Consider the following 22,563-nt stretch of genomic DNA (forward strand, 5'->3'; position numbering starts at 1 on the left):
CATAATACCCGCGGTATTTTATGCTCCTGAATGAAATGGACCGCTTGGATGTGTGTGGAAGCGATCGCTATATTTATTTAGGTTTTTTAATCCCACACCAGCCAAACGGCTGCAGAAAAATCTTGCTGTACGAGGGAGAGGGGGGTGCGCCTTTTTGGGGTTTCAAAAGGTTCCCATTCACTGGTGGATACCTACTACTGGGGGACCATGAGACTTACGAGGAAGTGAGTAAACATCATGTTTTGTATTATGTCAAATACTGAGATCATTTTAATATGTAAGTGGCTTGCATTTTGTGGCTGACATGTTCCTTGTTCCCTCGGCCGACGACCGGCGGCTTGTCGCACATCCCCCCGCCGGGAGAGCACTATACTCGGCTTATTGCCCTTTCATGTGCCTGGTATTCTGTCAAATTTTCTGACCGATCAGAAATGGCAACTTTGTGTTATAAATAGCCGCGAATACAGCGATTACAAAGTAAACACTACAAACTTTCTTTAAATAAAGGACTGCTTACGTTTGATCATGGATGGGCATATAAAAAGCTCTCCTCATACACATTAGCTGCACAACAACTGCAGCCGCCCTCCTCCACTGTCTCTCGCTGTTTACAACGTCGCCGTGTAGTAAAGCATTATTTTGCCATATTCGTGTTGACCATTTTGGCAGCTAATCACTCCTCCGACGTTGGCCGGTTTGTTCAGCGGTCATTGTCCAGCTGCTTCCCCGGCGAGCTCTCCTGTCCGTAGTAGCAGGGGAAAGATCTGTAAATTGCTCTCCGCCGGGCGGGTTGCCGATCGGCGAAGACAATCGACATCCCAGTCGTCATGTGAAATGTTCCGGGTTAGTTATGTGTGATTTTCCGCTTTGAAGACTTTGAAATATCACTCGGTTCGGGTTAGCTTGTCTGCTAGCTGTCACGCCTCTTGGTTTGTTTACATTCTCCGAAGCCGGGGAAGGGAAATGACATAAGCCCGATTTAGGTGGCATAAAATATCATTCGGGAGGTGCGACAGTGAAGGTGAAGTCGACAGTTTTGACCATAATGGAGTAATTTTTCCATGTGGTCCTGAATAAATGCATTTTTATTATTTCATATTCCATTTAGCACAAGACTGTTATTTGTCATGACCATGCCATTTATTTAGCTATTGGGGAAAAATACTTGAATAAAAAGAATGTCCTGTAAAAAATAAGGAGTAGAGAGACTGAAATAATTACAGTGTTTCCCCTAGAATTTTTTGAAGCTGTGGTGGTGGGCTGCATCGGAGTCGGACAGCCTTACCATGTCGTGCCACGGCGAATTTTTTTTTTCTCCATTATTTTTTTCCCTTAATAAGAACCATAACGAAGATATATTTGAAATATTTCATTAGCTAGGCTAATGTCGTAGCTCTCAGCTACGATACATGTACGTAAAATGCGTAGCTGATTACAGCTACTTTACCCTACGTAATAATACGACTTTTTTTCTCGTAGCAATAGTACGACTTGCATCTCGTAGTGACTCAGGGGTTGGCAACCCAAAATGTTGAAAGAGCCATATTTGACCAAAAAATAAAAGATAAAAAACTGATACAGTATGTCGGGAGCCGCAAAAAATTAAAAGCCTTGTATAAGCCTTATAATGATAGCAACACTGGCTGTATGCATTGATACTAGCTTTATTAGCTTACTATCGAAATGACTAAGTTGGCTAGAAATACAAAATTAGCCTTCATGATTAAATGTTTATTTTCCCTGCAGTGGATCCTATAGAGCACAGGTGTCAAACCAATTCTAGAAAGGGCCTAGTGGGTGCTGGATTTTGTTCCAACCGATAACGTGCAGAGAGTTTAACCAGTGAACTTCCTGCTGAAACAAGCAGCACCTGACAAAGTTTAACTGATTACACATGTAAAAGATCTAATTGGTGAAAAGGTGTCATCTTCATTGGTTGGAAAGCAAACCTGCATCCACTAGGCCCTTTCTGGAATCGGTTTGACACCTGTGCTATAGAGAATGATGCACCACGTGAATACTCTGTTGTACGATGCCACTACAAGTTTAACTTCATTACAATATTAATGAACTGAAAGAATGTTTGTGTCATGTTTGTCCTCCTAGAAATCCTATTAAAACAAAAAATATATTTCCCTCTCCCATCTTTTTCCATTTTCAAAAAAAAAAAACCTCTGGAGCAGCGCTTAAGAGCCGCACGCGGCCCTAGAGCCACGGGTTGCAGACCACCGTCTTAGTCCTTCTTTTTCCTTTTATTTGGCCCTTATAAGTACTACATTACCACAACAATAACAGTCCTTCTGCCAACGGACCCATTTCAAGGGGTGGGGGATTCTAATAGCCGTGCAAAGAGTTTTACTAGATTCGGTGAGAAGGTGAATAGTTTTTTTTCAATGTTCGTGAACTAAATTTCCACACAAACGCACATCGAGTTACCATTAACTTAGCAAGGAGAGGTATGAGAGTCATTTTTCGAGTGTCCCAGAGCTCGCAAAACTTGAAAAAAAAGCGCATTTATCAAAGTTTCGTCAACCATAATTGCGTATATCTGTCAGCCGAAACAGCACAGATAAAGTACACCTGCCCCTCGTTGTCGAAGTTGGCGCGCCGGTGTTGTGTCGAAAAATAGCCACTCCGCGTGAAATGTTCCCCCTAACGGGAGCGCCTGCACTTCACTCGTACACACAGCTTTTTCTTACCAATCGGTGGACAGGGAAACGACTTTCTTGTACCGTGAATATGTATCATTTTACTCTGCTTGAACTAATAAATCTTGTACTGTGACCGGTGCTCTGAAAATAGAGCAAGGCTTCATTTTGGGCCCCGCCTCTCCGCGCAAATTCAGTCAAACTTTGCTTTCTGTCCAAGACGGCCATCCACTGCCCACTTTCGCCGAAAAGTCTGATCCAAACTATTGTAATGCCCCGGATATGGGGAAGAAGGAGAGAAGTCTGTATTGGCTTACCCACTTTATTGTGGTAACAATAATAAAGAAAAACGATAACAAAATACCAGCGGGCTGCCACGACATGCGACCTCTATCTCTCGCTATCTCGCTCGTTCTCCCAATCTTCCTACTCGTTCCCCTTGCGTCACAGCTCCCCAGGCCGATTGTCAAATGAGTTAAGGTGGCCCCGCATAGTTACGAACATTACAATACACAATGAATAGGTTTCCGCTGAACTCTTCACACTCGGCTGCTGCTAGTTTGAAACAGCCTTAAAAAAATTAAATAAATAAATAAAATGCATCTCATTTGCAAGGCGTGGCGGCTTTTATTTTGGTGTGGCGGTGCGCCACAATCTGTTAAATGTAGGGGAATCCCTGAATTACATTTTGTGGCTCTCTTCATCGCGTTTTCCTCATTGTGAATAATTCCCCCTCAATGTGCTGCATACTAAATCAGATGAAATCGTGACGCCGCTGACATCATCCACCTGTTGGGGACGCTAGAGCCCTATAATGGTAGGCGTGGCTAACCAGCAGATTAAAAGACAGATTTCTCGTAATCTGCGCTTTGCTAAATTTGAGTATATAGTCGAATCGTCTCAAAATATGATTCTATTTCACATAATAATCCTATTTAAGACTTTTTTTCTCCTGTCGTATGCACTTTAAAGCAGATTGCTGATCTGTTGACCACATTAGTCACATTTAAACCACCCGTATTTGATATTACTACATTGAAGTATTTTAAGGCATCTTTAGTACAGTGCCTTGCAAAAGTATTCGGCCCCCTTGAACCTTGCAACCTTTCGCCACATTTCAGGCTTCAAACATAAAGATATAAAATTTTTATTTTTTTGTCAAGAATCAACAACAAGTGGGACAAAATCGTGAAGTGGAACAAAATGTATTGGATAATTTAAACTTTTTTAACAAATAAAAAACTGAAAAGTGGGGCGTGCAATATTATTCGGCCCCCTTGCGTTAATACTTTGTAGCGCCACCTTTTGCTCCAATTACAGCTGCAAGTCGCTTGGGGTATGTTTCTATCAGTTTTGCACATCGAGAGACTGACATTCTTGCCCATTCTTCCTTGCAAAACAGCTCGAGCTCAGTGAAGTTGGATGGAGAGTGTTTGTGAACAGCAGTCTTCAGCTCTTTCCACAGATTCTCGATTGGATTCAGGTCTGGACTTTGACTTGGCCATTCTAACACCTGGATACGTTTATTTTTGAACCATTCCATTGTAGATTTGGCTGTATGTTTTGGATCATTGTCCTGTTGGAAGATAAATCTCCGTCCCAGTCTCAGGTCTTGTGCAGATACCAACAGGTTTTCTTCCAGAATGTTCCTGTATTTGGCTGCAACCATCTTCCCGTCAATTTTAACCATCTTCCCTGTCCCTGCTGAAGAAAAGCAGGCCCAAACCATTATGCTGCCACCACCATGTTTGACAGTGGGGATGGTGTGTTCAGGGTGATGAGCTGTGTTGCTTTTACGCCAAACATATCGTTTTGCATTGTGGCCAAAAAGTTCAATTTTGGTTTCATCTGACCAGAGCACCTTCTTCCACATGTTTGGTGTGTCTCCCAGGTGGCTTGTGGCAAACTTTAAACGAGACTTTTTATGGATATCTTTGAGAAATGGCTTTCTTCTTGCCACTCTTCCATAAAGGCCAGATTTGTGCAGTGTACGACTGGTGTGTTCCTTGGTTTTCATAATGCTCTCTGCACTTTAAACGGAACCCTCAGACTATCACAGAGCATGTGCATTTATACGGAGACTTGATTACACACATTTGGATTCTATTTATCATCATCGGTCATTTAGGACAACATTGGATCATTCAGAGATCCTCACTGAACTTCTGGAGTGAGTTTGCTGCACTGAAAGTAAAGGGGCCGAATAATATTGCACGCCCCACTTTTCAGTTTTTTATTTGTTAAAAAAGTTTAAATTATCCAATAAATGTTGTTCCACTTCACGATTGTGTCCCACTTGTTGTTGATTCTTGACAAAAAAATTTAATTTCATATCTTTATGTTTGAAGCCTGAAATGTGGCGAAAGGTTGCAAGATTCAAGGGGGCCGAATACTTTTGCAAGGCACTGTATGTTCTGTCCGTTTGCATCATAACAAAACAAGCTGCAAGTGCACGGTAGTACTTTGGGTGTCAAATCCGCCTCTTGTAGACGTTTCGCCGGTGTTGCATATTTTGGCAGAACACCGGTTTTGTCATATTCTCGTATTGTCTCATCCCGTCTTTCCTGTTCATTTTGCTTTTGCTGCTCGTTTTGTGAAATATCGACTGGTGTCACGCTCATTAATGTTCCTCTGTGGTTAAAATTGAAAGGGTTGAACAGATGTTTTTGTCGCTAGAGTCATACTCTGGAAGCCCGGCAGCATAACCATGTGACGTCACAGCTCTGCAACGTCAACAACAATGGCGACTTACTAGTTAAATTATTTTTACAAATTGTATAAAAACGAAAACATCAAGAAGGGTTTCAATATCAAATTATTTAACTCATAATAACGTTTATTTTTTAAGAACTACGAGTCTTCATCAGTGGATCCTTTTGAGAACAAAAAAATTTAGACTGTGGCTCAGTTAAACCAATCAATCTAATATCAGTATGAAATGAATATCAGCATGAGAGTGGGACTTTAATGCCAATTTTGGGACAAATTATACAGCGGTCTCTTAATCTGCATCAGTAAAATCTATCTCTGTAATTCTTCCCTGTCGTACAGTTTGGTTCGGGAATGGTCCGTCAAGCAAATGACGTTGGAGGGGCTTTCCAAACAGGAATAGTAGTCGATAGCTGATTACTCCTAGTTCACCTGAAGGAAAGTGAGGCCAGTGAGCGACGGGGGAAAAAAATCTATATCAAGTGCGATTTTTGATTCATCATTTATTTGGAGAAACATGGAAAAATCAATTTCAGAACTGCTTAGAGACGCAGCTGACAGGTTGGATGCGTCGTGTAAGCCAACTACCTCGTCACCAGTGTTGTTAATCACGGCGTTAGAGTATAACAGCATTACTAACAGCTTTATTTTTTTCAGTACTGAGTAATCTAATTAATTACTTTTCTCATTTTTGCAACGCTGTTACCATTACTGAGGATGTAAAGGCGTGCATTACTATGCGTTACTACGTTGGTTGAATGACGCGAGAAAAGTCTGAGAGACACGGACACACGAAGAGAGCAGATGCCTTTGCAAACGCAAACTACATGCGAAATGATAAGACTCGCCGGCGTTATTAAACAGCCGTCATCTTAAAGCAGTAGACTTCTCAGGAAGGCTCTGTTGTAGTTAATCTTCCTAGTGAACCAAAGTAACTTTTTTATCTAAAATACTTTTAAATTGGCAAAATCTTGACTTGAATCTATCTTTAAATGATTTAACAGTTTTAAACTTTTACATGTCGAAAGTAGACAGAAGTTAACTAATGCAATAACTGGAGCAATTGTAACAACTTTAACTGTTTATTTACAACATTAAATGACTTCCAAACATAGCAAAGGTTACTATCTAGTTATCACATAATCCGCAATACCCCTGTGTCTGGTTAAGTTTAGGCAAAGAATTGGGCTACAGTCAATTGTCCCCAAAACCCTTTGAACTTCACATAGTGTGACCTATTTTTTTTTAACAACAAGAACAAAACATGAAAAGTAACATGTTACTTTACCAAGTAACTAATTACTCTTACATTCAGGTAACTGAGTTACCAACTCAAGTATTTTTTGGAAGAAGTAATTTGTAACTGTAATTAATTACTTTTTAAGATTAACAACACTGCTCGTCACAAAGGCAATTAAATTGAATGCCGTCGATAACTAACCCTTACAAGTTAAGAAAGCCCCTCCCAACGCCATTTGACTGACAGACCATTCCTTTCAGTCCAGGCAAGGGTAAATGGCAATTGCGAAAGAGGAAAGCAAAGACAATGAAAAGATAATAGAAAAGGCAAATACAAAGAAAAAAAATGCATGTTTTTCTTCGTTTGTGTATTTCAATGAAAAAAAGCAAAAGTCAATGACAAAAATTGTCAGTGTTTTTTCCGTTTGTGATTTTCAATGACAAGAAGTAAAAGTCAAAGACAACATTTTTATATTTCATTTATTTATCTATTCATTTTTTTTTAAAATTTATTCTGGCACTCCTGTTATTCAATATTTCAGCAGCAAAATTGTCAAAAACATGAAAATGTCTCTGTGGTTTTGGCTTGAGGCGAAATTTAGACCCTTCAATAGCATGGCAGACTGTAATAATGGCGCACAATGTATCGTCATTCAACGAATCAATGTCATATCGTCATGAAACTGGTGATTTACAACCCTACTCTCCAGCACCTGGCTCAATAATCCTCCATTATCAATCTAACACAGCAGATTGAAGGAACATGCCTCATATAAATGCCAAATATCAAATGACACTACAGCAGGAAGAGAAGGACAGACAGCCGCCAAGGCCGAGTCTTGAATAACCTGTTCACTTTGGTGTAGGGATACATGGATATATGATCTTTTTATGGCTAAAAAAGCCACAATAGGAAGTAAGAGCTAATTTTACACAGCCAGAAACAAGAACTGAACAGTTTCTGAAGAGTTCTGATTCACTGCTACTACTCATTTTGTTATGTCTCATTCCCAGATGTAATTCGCCATGCTGCGTTCTAATTATATAGACATAGCAAATCTGTCAAGTCTGCGCAATAAAGAGCTACAGGTTCCACACATTGCATTTAACTGCTTCAGTTGACACGCATTAATGTAATAAAGGCTGCCGTTGACACTCGTTTAATACAGAAAAACATCCCATTCAAAAGCTAATGAGAGATCTACCCATACAGCTATCTATCTATCAATCTGCATCTAATTAGAAGCTTTTTTTCCCATCTCTGCGCATCCCACACGGGCTTCCCAAACAAGGGGAGGCAATGCTGCCCTCTATCCGTGGTGCTTAGACGAGCAAACGGGAAAACGGACACGCACCCACACAAATATTCCCATCTCTGGCTCTGACACTGCCTCTTTCGGAAGTCCCTCTGTGTGTCCTCCTCTTCTCGCTCAGATAACAGAGGAGGCACAATGGCGGGCTTGTGGGGGTTAGCTTCAGCGACCGAAACTGGTTCCTGCGGTGGGAACGCATACATATGGAGTAGAATGAAAACGATGGCTCCGAGCATGGTTTATGAATAAGAAAGGTCACAAAAGGGCTCGGGCTGTGACACATAATCGGACTCAGCACTTTTGTCCTTCTCTGTACTTGGAGGAACGAAATGAGCACTGGTATTTTTACTTTGGCTGCATGCTGGGATATGTATTCACTGTCAAATAAAATCAGCACTCTGACCGCCGTACAGCGAGTGCTCTCAACACGAGCTGGACCTGCATCTCTGAGAAGTCAGCACTCTCTGCCCTGCTGAAAAATGACAAAGGTCTTAGGATGACATCCATCTACGCTTTTTGCTATACTGCTTATTATGTTCTCAGTCATGGTGAAAACTGGAGTTTTTCCCAGCTGATTTTGGAAACATATACCAGACAGTGTTTTATTTGAAAATTGGGAATGTTCAGTTGTTCATTTTAGTATTGGAGTCTGCGAATCTTGACTGACAAAGTGAGAATGATAATGCGTCAAACATAGGTACAGAAGAACAAGTTGACAATTGTTGTGGAGTCGGCAGAAGATTAGAGGTGATAACTGCTGTTCCACTACGCTATCCTTGTCCAGACATTTCCTAAATGTTATTTGTGGGTGAATCTCAAGCTTTTGCAGCATATGTGGTTTTATCACCACTAGAGGCTTAATATACTGCAAACCATTAAACAGTCTGGTTTCCATGAAAATGCTTCAGACTGCGGTGCAGCTTCCAAGTGTCTTAAGGCCCACCGCACGCTGAGCAACGCAACCGAATGTGACTGAATTGTCGAGATTCTGAAAATAGTTTCCATAAAATGCTGACCATTGGACAGTATTTTGTTGTGATTCAGCTGTTCAGAAATGACATTTTACATGAGCTTTTGCAACAAAAATTAGATTTCTGCAAGGGCATAGGTTTGCATAGGGATGGTAGGGACAAAACACTACAAACTTTTAGGATGCTCAAACTGTCCCCACCAACTTTTAAGCAACCTTATTTGCTTATTATGCAACCTTATAATGACTTCCGTTATATAGGTAATTTAGATTGTCGTCCCATATGTTTTAATTGTTGTAATTGACCCCACCGTTATTAAGTGAATTATTTTCATTATGTTCAGACTTACATGTACCTTTTTTCACTTGCTGAATGTACCAGTCCATTTTTTTCCTCCTAATCGCACATTTGATTGGCTGATGACTTGACACCCCCCCCCCAACACACACACACACAGACATTAGATATTAGGGATATTAGACGTTTCGGTCAGCAGCAGCCACTGTAAGAAATTCAAAAATACATCAGTGTTGTGGAAGTGGGGAACACACCTCTAATTTTGCTACTGAAGGTCCGACCTGCATCACAGTTAGCATAACATTAAACTGTGTCAACTTGCTAACCTGCAAAACTTGCTGCTTAGAGAAAAGTGTCCTCTTGGATGTCGCCTGTATATTTTCTACTGTTAACATTAATCAAACTGTGAGAAATGTAGTAAACTGAGTTTTATCCCCCTCTCCCCAATTTAACCTTTTATTTGATGTATGTGGTCTTAAAGCATATAAGTTTGGGTGTGCTTGTGGACAAAAGCAGTAGTGTTTTACCTGAAGGACGGCTCTCCAATTTTTTTTTTTTTTTAATGATTCCCTGACAAAGATGTTTTTTTCAGTTATATTTAATTTTTTTATTAAGACAATGTTGAGTGTGTTAAGACAAATGTTTTTTTTTTTTTTTTGCATTCCTGCATAGTTAAGAGATTATCAACAAGCTTGTATTTATTGTGTATGTTAATATAATATACAGTATGTTTAAATAATGCAATTTAAATTTGCTTTAAAATCCGGACATTTTTTCTGGATTTTTAAGAAAAATGTTTCTTTCGTAATTTTTGAAAACAAAGGTTTGAATTGAACGGTGTAGGCTGAACCAATACATATAAAAGTTAGTATAAGTCAATACATATTTATTTTGCATTGATCATTAAGAATGTCCCGTCTCCAGCAAAAAGTGTACATTCAGGTTATGCCATATCGTCTCTACCAATCTTGAGACCAAACCTACGTCCTTGGGTTTCTGGGTATGAAGTGAGATCAGTATGGTGTACTATATTGATTCTTCTTGTGTAATTTTATTTTCGTCTCTTGTATTAATATATTAAAACTGTTGAACACAAATGTATTGTAGTCCCTTGTGTTAAACTACGGTTGTCAAAATTTCTATTTCATTACTTCTTTGAATGATCAGAAAAACAGCTATGATATGGTTTTTGTTGACAATGTGCTTAAGACCACAGTATCTGAAAACAAACCCTACAGAGACAAAGACGAGACAAAGAATATTTCAAGAGTCAAGACCAAGCTGCAACCAAGACCATAAAAAAATCCAATTTTAGAAATAAAACATATACTGTATGTATATACTTTCTTTACGTTGTTGTGATTGCAGTCATTTATGGAGGTGGTGGAATGTTAGCAAGATAAAAATTGAATGTATTCGTTATTTTTTTCCCTTAACTCTGGTCAAATTTGGCCTGCCTTCAAATCCACAACACGTACTTTTCTCCAGAGTTAATATCACTTCACTGAGGTGTAAGTCTTGATCTTGACAGAAAATCCCAAGTCCACACGCCGGCCAATTCGAGTCCGAGACAAGACCGAGATCCTCAAACTGTGGTCCCAAGACCAAAACCAGTCTTGGGAGTTACAACATTAACAATTCCACCATATTTTTTGTGCTTCAATTTTAAAAAATTGTGTGGCACATCTAGATAATATTTCTGATAAGAACACTATGTTTCCTGTCCCTGCTTAAAATGAGTCACCCACGGTACTTTTTTCCTCCACTATTGTCCATTTCAGTCACGTTCATCGGCTTCATCATGCAGCAGCCAATGCAGCTTAGCGGGACACATGGTACTTTCAGCCTTCTCATTTCACCTGTTCAACAACCATCAGTGCATAGTTACACTATAGGGTGTTGATAAAGGATGATGGCAATGAGTATCACCACCTGCTGCGTCTCTCAGCTGCCCACCTTCTCATGGGTGCCCTTGCAATCCATTGCATGTGTTCAAATGTGACAATTAAAATTACAGTGGTACCTCGACATACGATCGCTTCGACACACAATCTTTTCGACATCCGACGTAAAATTTGACTCGCCATTTGTTTCTACACCCAACGACATGCTCGAAATACGACGATTAATGCCAGCGCCGCAGTTTCTTTGCTTTCCCGCAAGACAGACGCATGGCGGATTTTCTTGTGAGAGAAATCAACATGGGTTCCAAGAATGTTACTGCAGGTGGTGAATAAAGGGAAAAGGTGAGGTTTACCATTTAAATGAAGATTGAAATGATAGAAAAATATTAGCGTGGTGTCCGCGTCCGAGAACTGACTTGACAATACGGCCGTAGAATGTCTACGATCTCAATGGACTTCCTCTGACCTCCTCCGTTCACCAGTCTTTATAAGTTAAGGTGACAATTATTATTATTGTAACATCGCCAAAGAAATTGCCAGCTTCGTCAGATTTTTTTATCTTTTATTTCATAGCTTGTGCAACACGACATGCCAACTGTCCACCGCAGCTGACGCCATCGACAGAACATGAAAAGTGAAAGTAAAAAATCTCTCCGTCTGTCAAGTCAGCCACGCGGTGCGTTCAGGTACACTATGCAAAAAACATCCGCCAAATTAGAACCTGATTCGTTGCATTATTACAGGAATTATTATTACTTCAAATTTTTATTCATTATGTATTTGTTTTGCTCTGCGTAATTGCTATTTGCAATAGTACCAGCAGTATTTATTAAGGATTTAGTGTAGGTTTTTGGGCTGTAGAACAAATTAATGGGATTATAATGTATTCTTATGGGAAAATCCTGCTTGACATACAACCATTTCGACTTACAAATAAGGTCCGAGAAAAAATTAACTTTGTATGTAGAGGTAAGTCTCACTGGCTCTTGGCTAGGCTTGCGAGTTATGCTCAGGTGCCACTTACATGTTTTATTTTTTGGCACTTACAGTTGCAAGTTGTCCAGAAGTGTCACTGTAGATGAAGACTAATGGAATTTGTAGTGATTTGTATTGAGATCAAGAGTTTGGTAAACAAGTTAAATTGTGTTGTTTAGGCTATCATAACAACTGCTTATAAGATACATTATCAAACGCCTTTTTAGCTTACTGACTTCAATTTTACTTTATTAGTATAATGTATAGCTGTTGCTGTTTATCTTTGATGGAATAAAATCCCCCCTATATGTGCCGCTTGTGTTTTTTCCTCTTCATTGTGCATCATAAAACCAGAGTTAAAATGTGTCAAGTAATACGGCAAAGACAAGACAAGACTGCTCTGATTTTTTTCACTGAAATGCATCAATGTTTAAAAAAATAAATGTTTAAAAAACTAAAGGTGAGACAAGGCCCCCTTGCACAATTGGCTATTTTGCCAATTGCTTCACGTGGCTGATAAGCAACAGCATTACCAAGTGTTATTCTCAATTTAACAGTTATTACTATAATGTGTAATAGTTGCTCTTCATCTTTGATTAAATAGAACTCCCCCTAAAAATGCAACTTGTGTTTTTTTCCTCTTCATTGTGCATCATTTGCCTTGCGCTACTTTTACTGATTTGCCACTAATAGTCAGAAAAAATACAATAATTCAAATGTTATAATAATTTAAAATGTGTCAAATATCAAATCAAATCACAGGGAAAAAACAAAGGCTAAAGTGTACAAGCTTTAGCATTGTGTGCAAAGGACCACAGATTTAGAATGAACTGGACTTAAAATGTCACACTCCATCTCCATCTTTAAGAAAAAACTCAAAACTCATCTCCTAGCAATGTATATATAATATGCTGATTCTTTGAATAACACTACTGGTGTCTCTTATCAAATCCAATGGAACCAAAATTTTGAAATTGCCCACAGTTAATTGTGTGTGTGCGTGCATGTGTGTATGTGTGTTTTGTCTAACTGGGCCCCTGCTAAAAGCTTTGAATAGCTTCTTTGGAGTGTCCGATTCGCCCATCTTAACATGTGAACTGCTAGCGTATGATCATGTACTGTATTTGATGATGTGCGAATAAACTGAAACTGAAATATAGGCATGTGCCGGTTACTGGTTTCAAGGTATACCGTGATATGAAAATGTTAAGGTTTCAAAACCGCTAAAATTTCCTGTCATACCGTCCTTACTGTTATAGCTATTTTTTATGTCCCAAAAATGTAGGGCTCACCCCTTCCTCGCAAGTTGTTGCTCAGTGTCAGTGACTCAGCTGTGCTGCACGTTGGCTGGAGGACATGAAACAGCTGAACTTTTTCCCCCATCAAAGAAAACGAAGTCGCTGGTATGAATCTCATGAATGTTTCCCACTAGCTACAAGAGTTACCTACAGCGTGTATAGTGTGTCTAGCAGTGGTAAAACCTTCAGTTACATAAGCTTGTTAACGATGCAGATAATGTGGCTAATTAGCATGCCAATCTAATTTTATTTAGAATATTTCTTTTTTTATTTATTTATTTATTTAACTTAGCATTATACTTATATTCCAATTTGCTAATATGTTGTTTTGAAAAACAAAAATCCTGTTCAATGGAAAAAAGTTCTGTTTTTTTTTTTTTTAACCCAGAAATCTCAAAGTAAAACATTTTAGACCTGTAACTGCAATACCATGATACCGTGAAACCACAATATTTTTGCTTAAGGTTATCATACTGTCAGGATCTCATACTGGCACATGCCTAGTCAAGTATTACGGTAAAGACAAGAAAAGATTGCTCTGATTCTGTCACTAAAACGGATGAGTGTAAAAAAGCGTTTTTAAAAAATGGGTGAGAAAAAGGTGAGACAAGCCTCCACCTTGCACAATTTGCTATTTTTGTCAATTGCTTCACGCGTCTGATAAGCAACAGCATTAACAGGTGCTATTCCCAAATTTACAGTTATTACTATAATGCAAATTAGTTGCGCTTCATTTTTGATTAAATACAACTCCCCCTAAAAATGCAACTTGTGTTTTTTTTCCCCGTCTTTGTGCATTGTTTGCCTTGCCTTTTACTTACGTGCCACAAATAGTCAGAAAGAAAATACAATAATTCACTGCCATGGCACACATCGTTAAACCACAGTTAGAATGTGTCAAGTATTACAGTAAAGACAAGAAAAGACAGCGCTGATTCTGTCACTAAAATGGATCAGTGTTTAAAAGGTGTTTTAAAGAAAATAAAGGTGAGACAAGTCTCCACTTTGCACAATTGGCTATTTTGTGGATTGCTTCACGCGGCTTATAGGCAACAGGTTGAAGTGGAAAGAGAACATGCTGAGAGAGCCACGGGTGTGGAAGCACCAGGCCGGTAAGAGGAGATTCCGGGAGTTTAAACAGTGATTCCCACCAGTGCCGGAGTGGCACAATTTGCAATTCTCTCACATCTAATCTGGGCTCTCCCCTGAGCTATGTGCTCGACCGCGCTACATCGAGTCGACTAAGGGGCAAAACAAACACGACAGCGCTTTTGTGGATAAATGATTGTTGTACAAATGAGGAGCTAAGAGTTCACGCATCACGGTTCATTAATAAAATCCAATCAAAATTTGTCTTTTAAATGAGACTTTGTGGACTTTATATATTTCAGGTGAGAGGAGACATTAGGAGTGTGGTGGCACCTCCTGCTTCATCTCCACCCGGGATCAACCGGGGAGTTTTAATGGATTCAGAACGGATCAACTAATGGCTATCGCCTTTCGCCATTTGGACTCACAGGCCGACTAGTGTGGTGCAATGCAGATGTTTACATCTTCCTTTAGATTTATCAGGAAAACAGCAAATTAGTCTCGTAATTGATTCCGTTTGATCCAAGTCAATGAAAAAAGTGACACATTTTACTTAAAACACTGTGTTGAATATTCAAAAATCGCGCTCATGGTAAATGAATGATGCATAACAGTGTCACGCGAAAACATTTTAACTCCCTTTTGTCCTCGCTGGACACATTTAATAGTCAAGCAATGCTGCATATCATTTAATTAAATAAACAAGAGATGGATTCACACCAGGTCAAGCTTTGTGGAAACTGTTTTGCCAGTGCAATTAGAGAAAGCTGCCACCACACACACACACAAATCAGACAAACTAACATGTATACAGATATAAATAGGTGGAAATTAATTAACCTCAATTTCCTCTACAAATGTAATTCTCGTCTTCTAATTACATTTAGACCATATGGCTTGGAAAAAACATTGGGGGGGGGGGGGGGGGGCAGCCAGATAAATTCAATTACTTTGTGTTATGGCAGGAAGTCCACTGACTAAAATTGAAAAAAAAGTTTTATCAAAGAAATTGTCATTTCTCAGAAAATTACACACTTTAGCCAGAAATTGATACCAATGATGAAATCAATAGAAAGTTACCCACAGTCAGGTAGTAAGCAATACAGAGAATGGGCAAATTATGAACTCAATAGTTAAGAAAATGCAATCCTTCTACATGCACATTATTCTAATATAAAGATGACAAAAATGCAACAGGTTTCATAGCTAAACACTATTCAAAGTTTCGCTTCACCAAATGTACTTCTAATCGTTGCCCTCATTTTCCAACATTGTAAATGGAACTAAGACAACAAACATAACAAATTCCCAACAAATACAATATTTGAACCACAACTCTGTATTTCAGAAAAGCCCTTAAGTCCTTAACACGCATAAATGCACTAAAACAATTAAATAGAAATGTGTTAAATGTAAATCAAATTATTCCAATTAGAATAATTGAGTCACTACATGCTAAATAAACAGGAAAATTCACAGCACGAGGACAATGCACTGAAAAAAATCCACTTGCACTATTTTAACTTTTAAATTGGTGTTTTTTATTGTATATACACAACAGTTTTGTGTTTTTACACATTACTGAATCCAAAGTTGTATTTACCATGTGAGAGAGTCAGTTAAAACACTTATAAATAAGCACTGCTTAATATATACGTGACGTGATTTTAACTTTTAAATAGGTGTTTTTCATTGCATATACACATTAGCTTTGTGTTTTTATACATTACTGAATCCATTATTGTATGAATTATGTAAGATAGTCAGTCAAAACACTTATGCAAAAGCATTGCTTAACATATTTGTAACGTGATCAAAAAATTTAAATTACATTTTAAATAGGTGTTTATCATTGTATATACACACAGTATTAGCTTTGTGTTTTTACAAATGACTGAATCCATTATTGTTTTTATCATGTATGAGAGTCCATTAAAACACTTATGGAAAAAGCATTGCTTAATATATTGTTAAACATGATAGCACAAATTGTATGGCTTTTGTCCCTCTGAGGTTGCTGTACACAGCAAAATCTGCAGAGTTGATTTTTTGGTGTAAATTATTTTTTTGTTGATTGGTGTTAATTTGGGTGTTGTTTTAACACTAGCAGTGTTAAGATGGGTCTTGGCGCAGTTTCATTTAAGATGCACACACAGATGCCCCTGGCAGAGTTAAATGTACTTGCAGAGTTAATCAGCCACACGCAGTTAAAGTGCACGTTTCAGAAAACAAAGCAGGTACAAAGACTTGTGGTGGAAGTGACACCACAACTGCAAGTAGTGTTTTCTGTAAATAGCTGGAGTGTGTTATGTTGAAAAAACACAGAATAGTGAGCCTGACTTATGTGCTTACTTAAGGAATGCAAAGTCCCTCTGTCACCTCTCACGAGCACAACAGTAGGGTACAATTGCCAGTTAGGCCCATGTTCTGCACTAGGGCCCCCCACCTATCCAGAATATTAACAACATTACAATGAATATTTAAAATTAGCAATCCTATTGTAAGAAAACAAAAGGTGGTTTCATATTTTGCATGTAAAAGCAAGGGCGTAGGTTTGCATAGGGACCGTAGGGACATAACACTACTAACTTTTCAGGATGCTCAAATTGTCCCCACCAACTTTGAAGCAACCTTATTTGCATTGTATAATGAGTTCAGTTATATAGGTAATTTAGGGGCAGTTTACATGGCAACTCTGCGACACGAAGACGCAATGGCTGGGTTGCGGAGTGGCCTCATGTGCATATGGTGTCGGCGAAGCGGAAGGCGAAGACGAAAAATTCTGAATCCTGCCTCCAAAGTGGAAGAATTTGATTGCGGGGGATTGAGGGGGGGCTCCCTCCACATGCATTTCAAAGGCTCCCACGGCGCGAGACCGCGCCGATAACGTCAGCACTCGTACACGTCACATTAGGCGTGCGCAGCGGTGCTACTAAACATTAAAACAGCAAATATGGCGGAATGTCGGCTTTAATTTACTGTTTTAATAATATTTTAAAATGAAATATGTTGAATGTTTCGATTTTTTTGCCTTTTTGAACAGAAGAAAAATGCCATTGCTTCGAGTGGGCGGGCATATTTTTTTCCGGCTGAGAAACTTTGGTGGGGTCAAAGTGCATCTTTCGCTGTCGCCTTGTAAATCTGCACTGCCCCCTAGGGCCTGACATGAATACTACATCATTTTCATCTGGAATTGCGACATTGTTCGAATGGAGACGGGCCCATATAAATGCAAATTTGAAATTTTTCGTATTCTCGGAGACTCACCATGTAAACGGCCCCTTAGATTCTTTTCCCATATAGTGTAAGGATAGAATTGACCCAACCATTATTTAGTGAATTATTTTCATTATGTTCAGACTTTCATTTACCCCTTTTCACTTGCTGAATGTGCCGGTCTATTTTTTTTCCTCCTAGACACACGTTTGATTGACTGACGACTTGAATTTATTTAAAATATATTAATTTATTTTCTACATTACTTATATAAAAATGTTATTTTAAAATGTTATATATTAAAAAGTTTTCAACTACGTTGAGTTTGGCTGTGCTTGTGGACAAAAGCAGTAGTATTTTACCTGAAGGAAGGCTCCATTTTTATGTTTTTGTTATACTCTAAGAATTTTTTTCAGTCATATTTAACCTATTTATTTAGACAGACAATGTTGAGTGGTCTTAAGACAAATGTTTATTTTTTGCATTCCTTCATAGAGATTATTAACAAGTTTTTTTATTTCGATGTTAATATAATTTATGTTCAAATATTGCAATTTCAAATAGCAAGTTTTCAAAATGTTTCTTTAGTAGTTTTTGAAAACAAAGGTTTGAATCGAACGGAGTATCACCTGAACCAATACACATAAAAGTTAGTATAAGTCAATACATATTTATTTTGCATTGATCATTTAGCCTGAGAAATATAGCCCTGACCCCTGTTCACCCAATCTGTTTGGTCTTATTCATTTCCCGTCCCCAGCAAAAAGTGTACATGCAGGTTATGTTGTTATATCGTCCCTACCAGTGTTGAGACCAAACCTAAGCCATTGTGTAAAAGGTTTGAATAGGAATTGCATAACTCGTTCAAGTAGTTTATTAAGTCTTACTTGAATCATTTAGGCATTTTTCGTTTATCGACTTAATAGTTACTTAAAGCAGTTGTGTGAAAACACTTGAAATAAGGTTCTTGCATAACTGCCATGTTTCATTGTTTTTTGTCCCCAACAAATTATAAGCAACCTTATTTGCATTATATAATGTGTTCAGTTATATAAGTCATTAGATTCCCATATGTTGTAACGATAGAATTGACCCTACCATTATCAAGTTAATTATTTTAATTATTTTCAGACTTACATTTACCCCTTTTTCATTTGCTGAATTAGCCAGTCCATGTTTTATTCCTCAAACGCACGATTGATTGGGTGATGACTTGAACCACACCCACCCACATTCCCCTAGCGCACTCTCTCACAGTACAGAATTACGTTACATGTCGAGATGCCGCCTCCTCTGCCTACTTCGAAGGAGAGCAATATTAGACTTTTTTTTTTGGGCCAGCAGCCGCTGTAAGTAAGGTTAAGAGTCATTGTTGTGAAGGGGGAAAACGCACCACTAATTTTGCTACTGAAAGTCCGATCTGCATCACAGTTAACATTACCATTACATTAAACTGTGTGAACTTGCCAATCTGAGTAGAAAGCTGCTTCAGGAGAAGTGTCCTCCTGTATGTGTATTCTACAATGTGAACGTTAATTAAACTGAGAAATATAATGAACTCTGCTCAGGTGTAAGAAATGTCATGAACCAAGGTTTACCCACTTCTTCCCAGTTTTCATTTTTATTTTGCTTATGTGGTCGTAAAGCAGCCAAAAGGACCTTTCATTTTTTGTCGAGTTTGGCTGTGCTTGTGGACAAAAGTAGTAGTGTTTTTCCTGAAGGAAGGCCCCATTTTTTATTTATTTTTGTTATTCCCTGACGAAGTTTTTAAATTTAAAAAAATTTTTTTTTTTTTTTTTTGCTATATTTAATTTATTTAGATGGACAATTTTGAGTGGTATTAAGACAAATGTTTATTTTTTTGCATTCCTGGATAGTTAGGAGATGATTAACAGTTTTGTATTTCTTTGTACTTCTCGTTTTAAGTGAAAAATGACAGGCTTTTGGATTTTTGGGATTAATAAGAACAAATAATAATATTTACTAAAAGTGGAAGAATCTGACACATTAATCTGTTAACTAGCCCTTAAAACTCAAAACAAGATGGAGAAAATTATTTGACTAGATTCAAGGTTCGGTGAGTTGGTCTAAGGGGTTCGGTGAAGGTTATGACACTCAGGGCCCTATCTTTGGACGCTGACTAAATCTAACCAAAGTGTTATTTTAGACCAGGTTTTGGACTGGTTTGTCCCCAATTTAGAGGCTTTATTCCAATTCTTCCATTCCTGTATCTGATGGGAGGAGAAACAGGTTTGCTCAGTGGAAGGTTGACTCTCACTTAGTATGAGTAAGTACTACAGACCTACAGGTGGCGCGCCCTTCGTTGACATTAAAAAAAAAAAAAAAAAAGTGTCACATTTTACGCCAAGAAAATAATGTGCGCGGCAAGGATGTGATAGAATGAGAACGTCAACATAAATAAAAATAGAAACAGTGTGAAATGAATATATTTGTTGTGAATTCACAATGTTTATTAGATTTGTGAAAAGATTTTTTTTAACATAATGGCTTTGTGTGCAAATTTGGTGATCATTTTGTGCAGGGTGTTTCATTAAATTTGATATCATTTGAGATGTAAACATGACAGAAATTGCACGGTCAAGGTTAATTCAACTAAGCAGGTTTAATGTTGAACGATAAAAGATACTGTACATTCCTCTAAATTTGAATGAAAAATTCTGAGATATGTGCATTCGGCCAGTCTTGGTTTAGTGGTCTGATGATGCTGCAGGCATTAAGATAAAAACATACATTTTGGCCTGTTTAAAAACATGCTGTCTAAATCTAAATGGAAATGCACCTATAGGTTTTAGCTTGCTATGTTAGATATATCAATTTTGAATTTGGAAAAAAAAAAAAAAGTTTTTAATTCCAAAGGGTTCGGTTAATGCACGTGTGAAACTTCGGTACCTTTAGCAAGGTTAAGAACTACTATGGTATCAAAGGTGTAGGTTTGCACAGGGACGGTAGGGACATAACACTACCAACTTTTCAGTTTTCAGGACGCTCAAATTGTCCCCACCAGCTCTTAAGCAACCTTGTTTGCATTAAATAATGGGTTCAATTGTATAGGTAATTTAGATTGCCTTCCCATATATTGTAAGTGTAGAATTGACCTTACCATTATCATTTACCCCTTTTCACTTACAGAATATGCCGGTCTATTTCCCCCCTCAAACACACGTTTGATTGGTTGATGACTTGCATTGCACACCATTATTTAAAAAATATTTATTTATTTATTTTCTACACTATTTATCTTAGCATATTTTTATTTGCAGCCTATGCAGACATTGTTTTCAGATAATCATACATTAGTCTTTATCGAGGTAAAACTTTATTTTTTTGTTGAGTTTAGCTGTGCTTGTGGACAGAAACAGTAGTGTTTTACTTGAAGGAAGGTTCCATGTCTATTTTTGTTATACCCTGACTTTTTTCCCCCGATATATTTAATGTATTTCTTTACACAGACAATGTTGAGTAGTCTTAAGACAAATGTTTCTTTTTTGCATTCCTGGATAGTTAAGAAATTATTATCAAGTTTGTATTTTTTCTGTATGTTAATATAATTCATGCTTAAATATTGCAATTTAAATTTCCTAATAAAATCCCGAAATGTATTCTGGAAGTTTTCAAAATGATTCTGTTGTACTTTTTGAAAACAAAGGTTTCAATCAAACGGTGTATCACCTGAACCAATACACATGAAAATGTGTATAAGTCAATACAGATTTATTTTGCATTGATCATTTAGCATATCAATTAATTAGGTTCTTATTCGTGAGAAATGTAGCCCTGACCCCAGTTTACCCAATTTAATTAGTCTTATTAATGTTTTTTCCCCAGCAAAAAGTGTACATGCAGGTTATGTTGTTGTATCGTCCCTACCAAGGTTGAGACCAAACCTACACCCTTGTATGGTATAATATAATTAGACTGTTCTCTATTTCAGGGGTAACATTTTTTGTCATTAAAAAAAATAATAATAAATTAAAAAAAATTAATTGAACGTAAATTTTCAGCTTAATCAAATTATTATGACCCAATCACGTCTTTGGGCGTCGTGTGACTCGTTTTACGGAAGACGTTTTTTCCCCCACACATCGTTGCATTCAAAACGAGTCAAAAAATGAAAATCACGACGTGTGGAAAAGACGTATCCTGCCTGCTTGAGCTCATGTGATTTCGCCTATACATTTTGCCCCTCCCCTGCAATGGCGAAGACGGAGTTGGGGGGGTTTCTGTACATTCTCACGTGTGGGCCGTGGCGCTCAATCCACACACACCAAGAGTCTTTTTTTCTTTGCGGCTCGCACACATGTATGCACTTTTTTTGGGCCGTGTGATCCCGCCCCATGCAGGAAAAGGGCCATCGTGGCAGCCATTATGAGGCTCAGCCATCATGGCCTACGTGCACGTTGGCTGTGTGGGGAGTGGCGCACCCATTGTGCGCCATGTTGGTGAGCTCCTCCAAAGCGCCGTAACCCACCAAATGGCGTCCTAAAAACCCAACTTAAGACGTTTACGACGCTGATTTGCTGACGTAAATCCGCCCCCCTTAAAAAAACGCATGTGCTGTACGTGCACGGAAGAAGAGTGGGGGTTGGGGGGATCGCTACAAACACTATAGTGTGGGGTCACGTGTTCCTCTGCAAGAGGGTTGAATATTTACCTTTTTGTCACGCAATGTGGCCTCTCCCTGTTTGCGAGGGAGCGGTTTGCGCAATCTCTGGACTTGGTGGAAGCGTTTAGAATGTGCTAAAAGTGAAAAAGTGGGCCGTGGTCGCGAGTTATTGGTAAAAATGCGCAATTGGGGCAGATAAACCCCTGATTGCTATGCAACTCATTGTGCATTGCGTTAATAGGGGGGGTTGGTATATGTGATAAAGGGGATTAGTGAAGTC

General features: G+C 38.4%; 1 protein-coding gene across 4 annotated transcripts in view; it reads right to left on the reverse strand.

The window, feature by feature from the left end:
• Window positions 1-22,563, reverse strand: part of igf2bp2a (insulin-like growth factor 2 mRNA binding protein 2a) — a 127,361-nt gene that overhangs the window by 100,999 nt on the left and 3,799 nt on the right. The window lies entirely within an intron of this gene.

This window comes from Corythoichthys intestinalis, chromosome 12 (assembly GCF_030265065.1).
Source record: "Corythoichthys intestinalis isolate RoL2023-P3 chromosome 12, ASM3026506v1, whole genome shotgun sequence".
NCBI classification, from domain to species: domain Eukaryota; kingdom Metazoa; phylum Chordata; class Actinopteri; order Syngnathiformes; family Syngnathidae; genus Corythoichthys; species Corythoichthys intestinalis.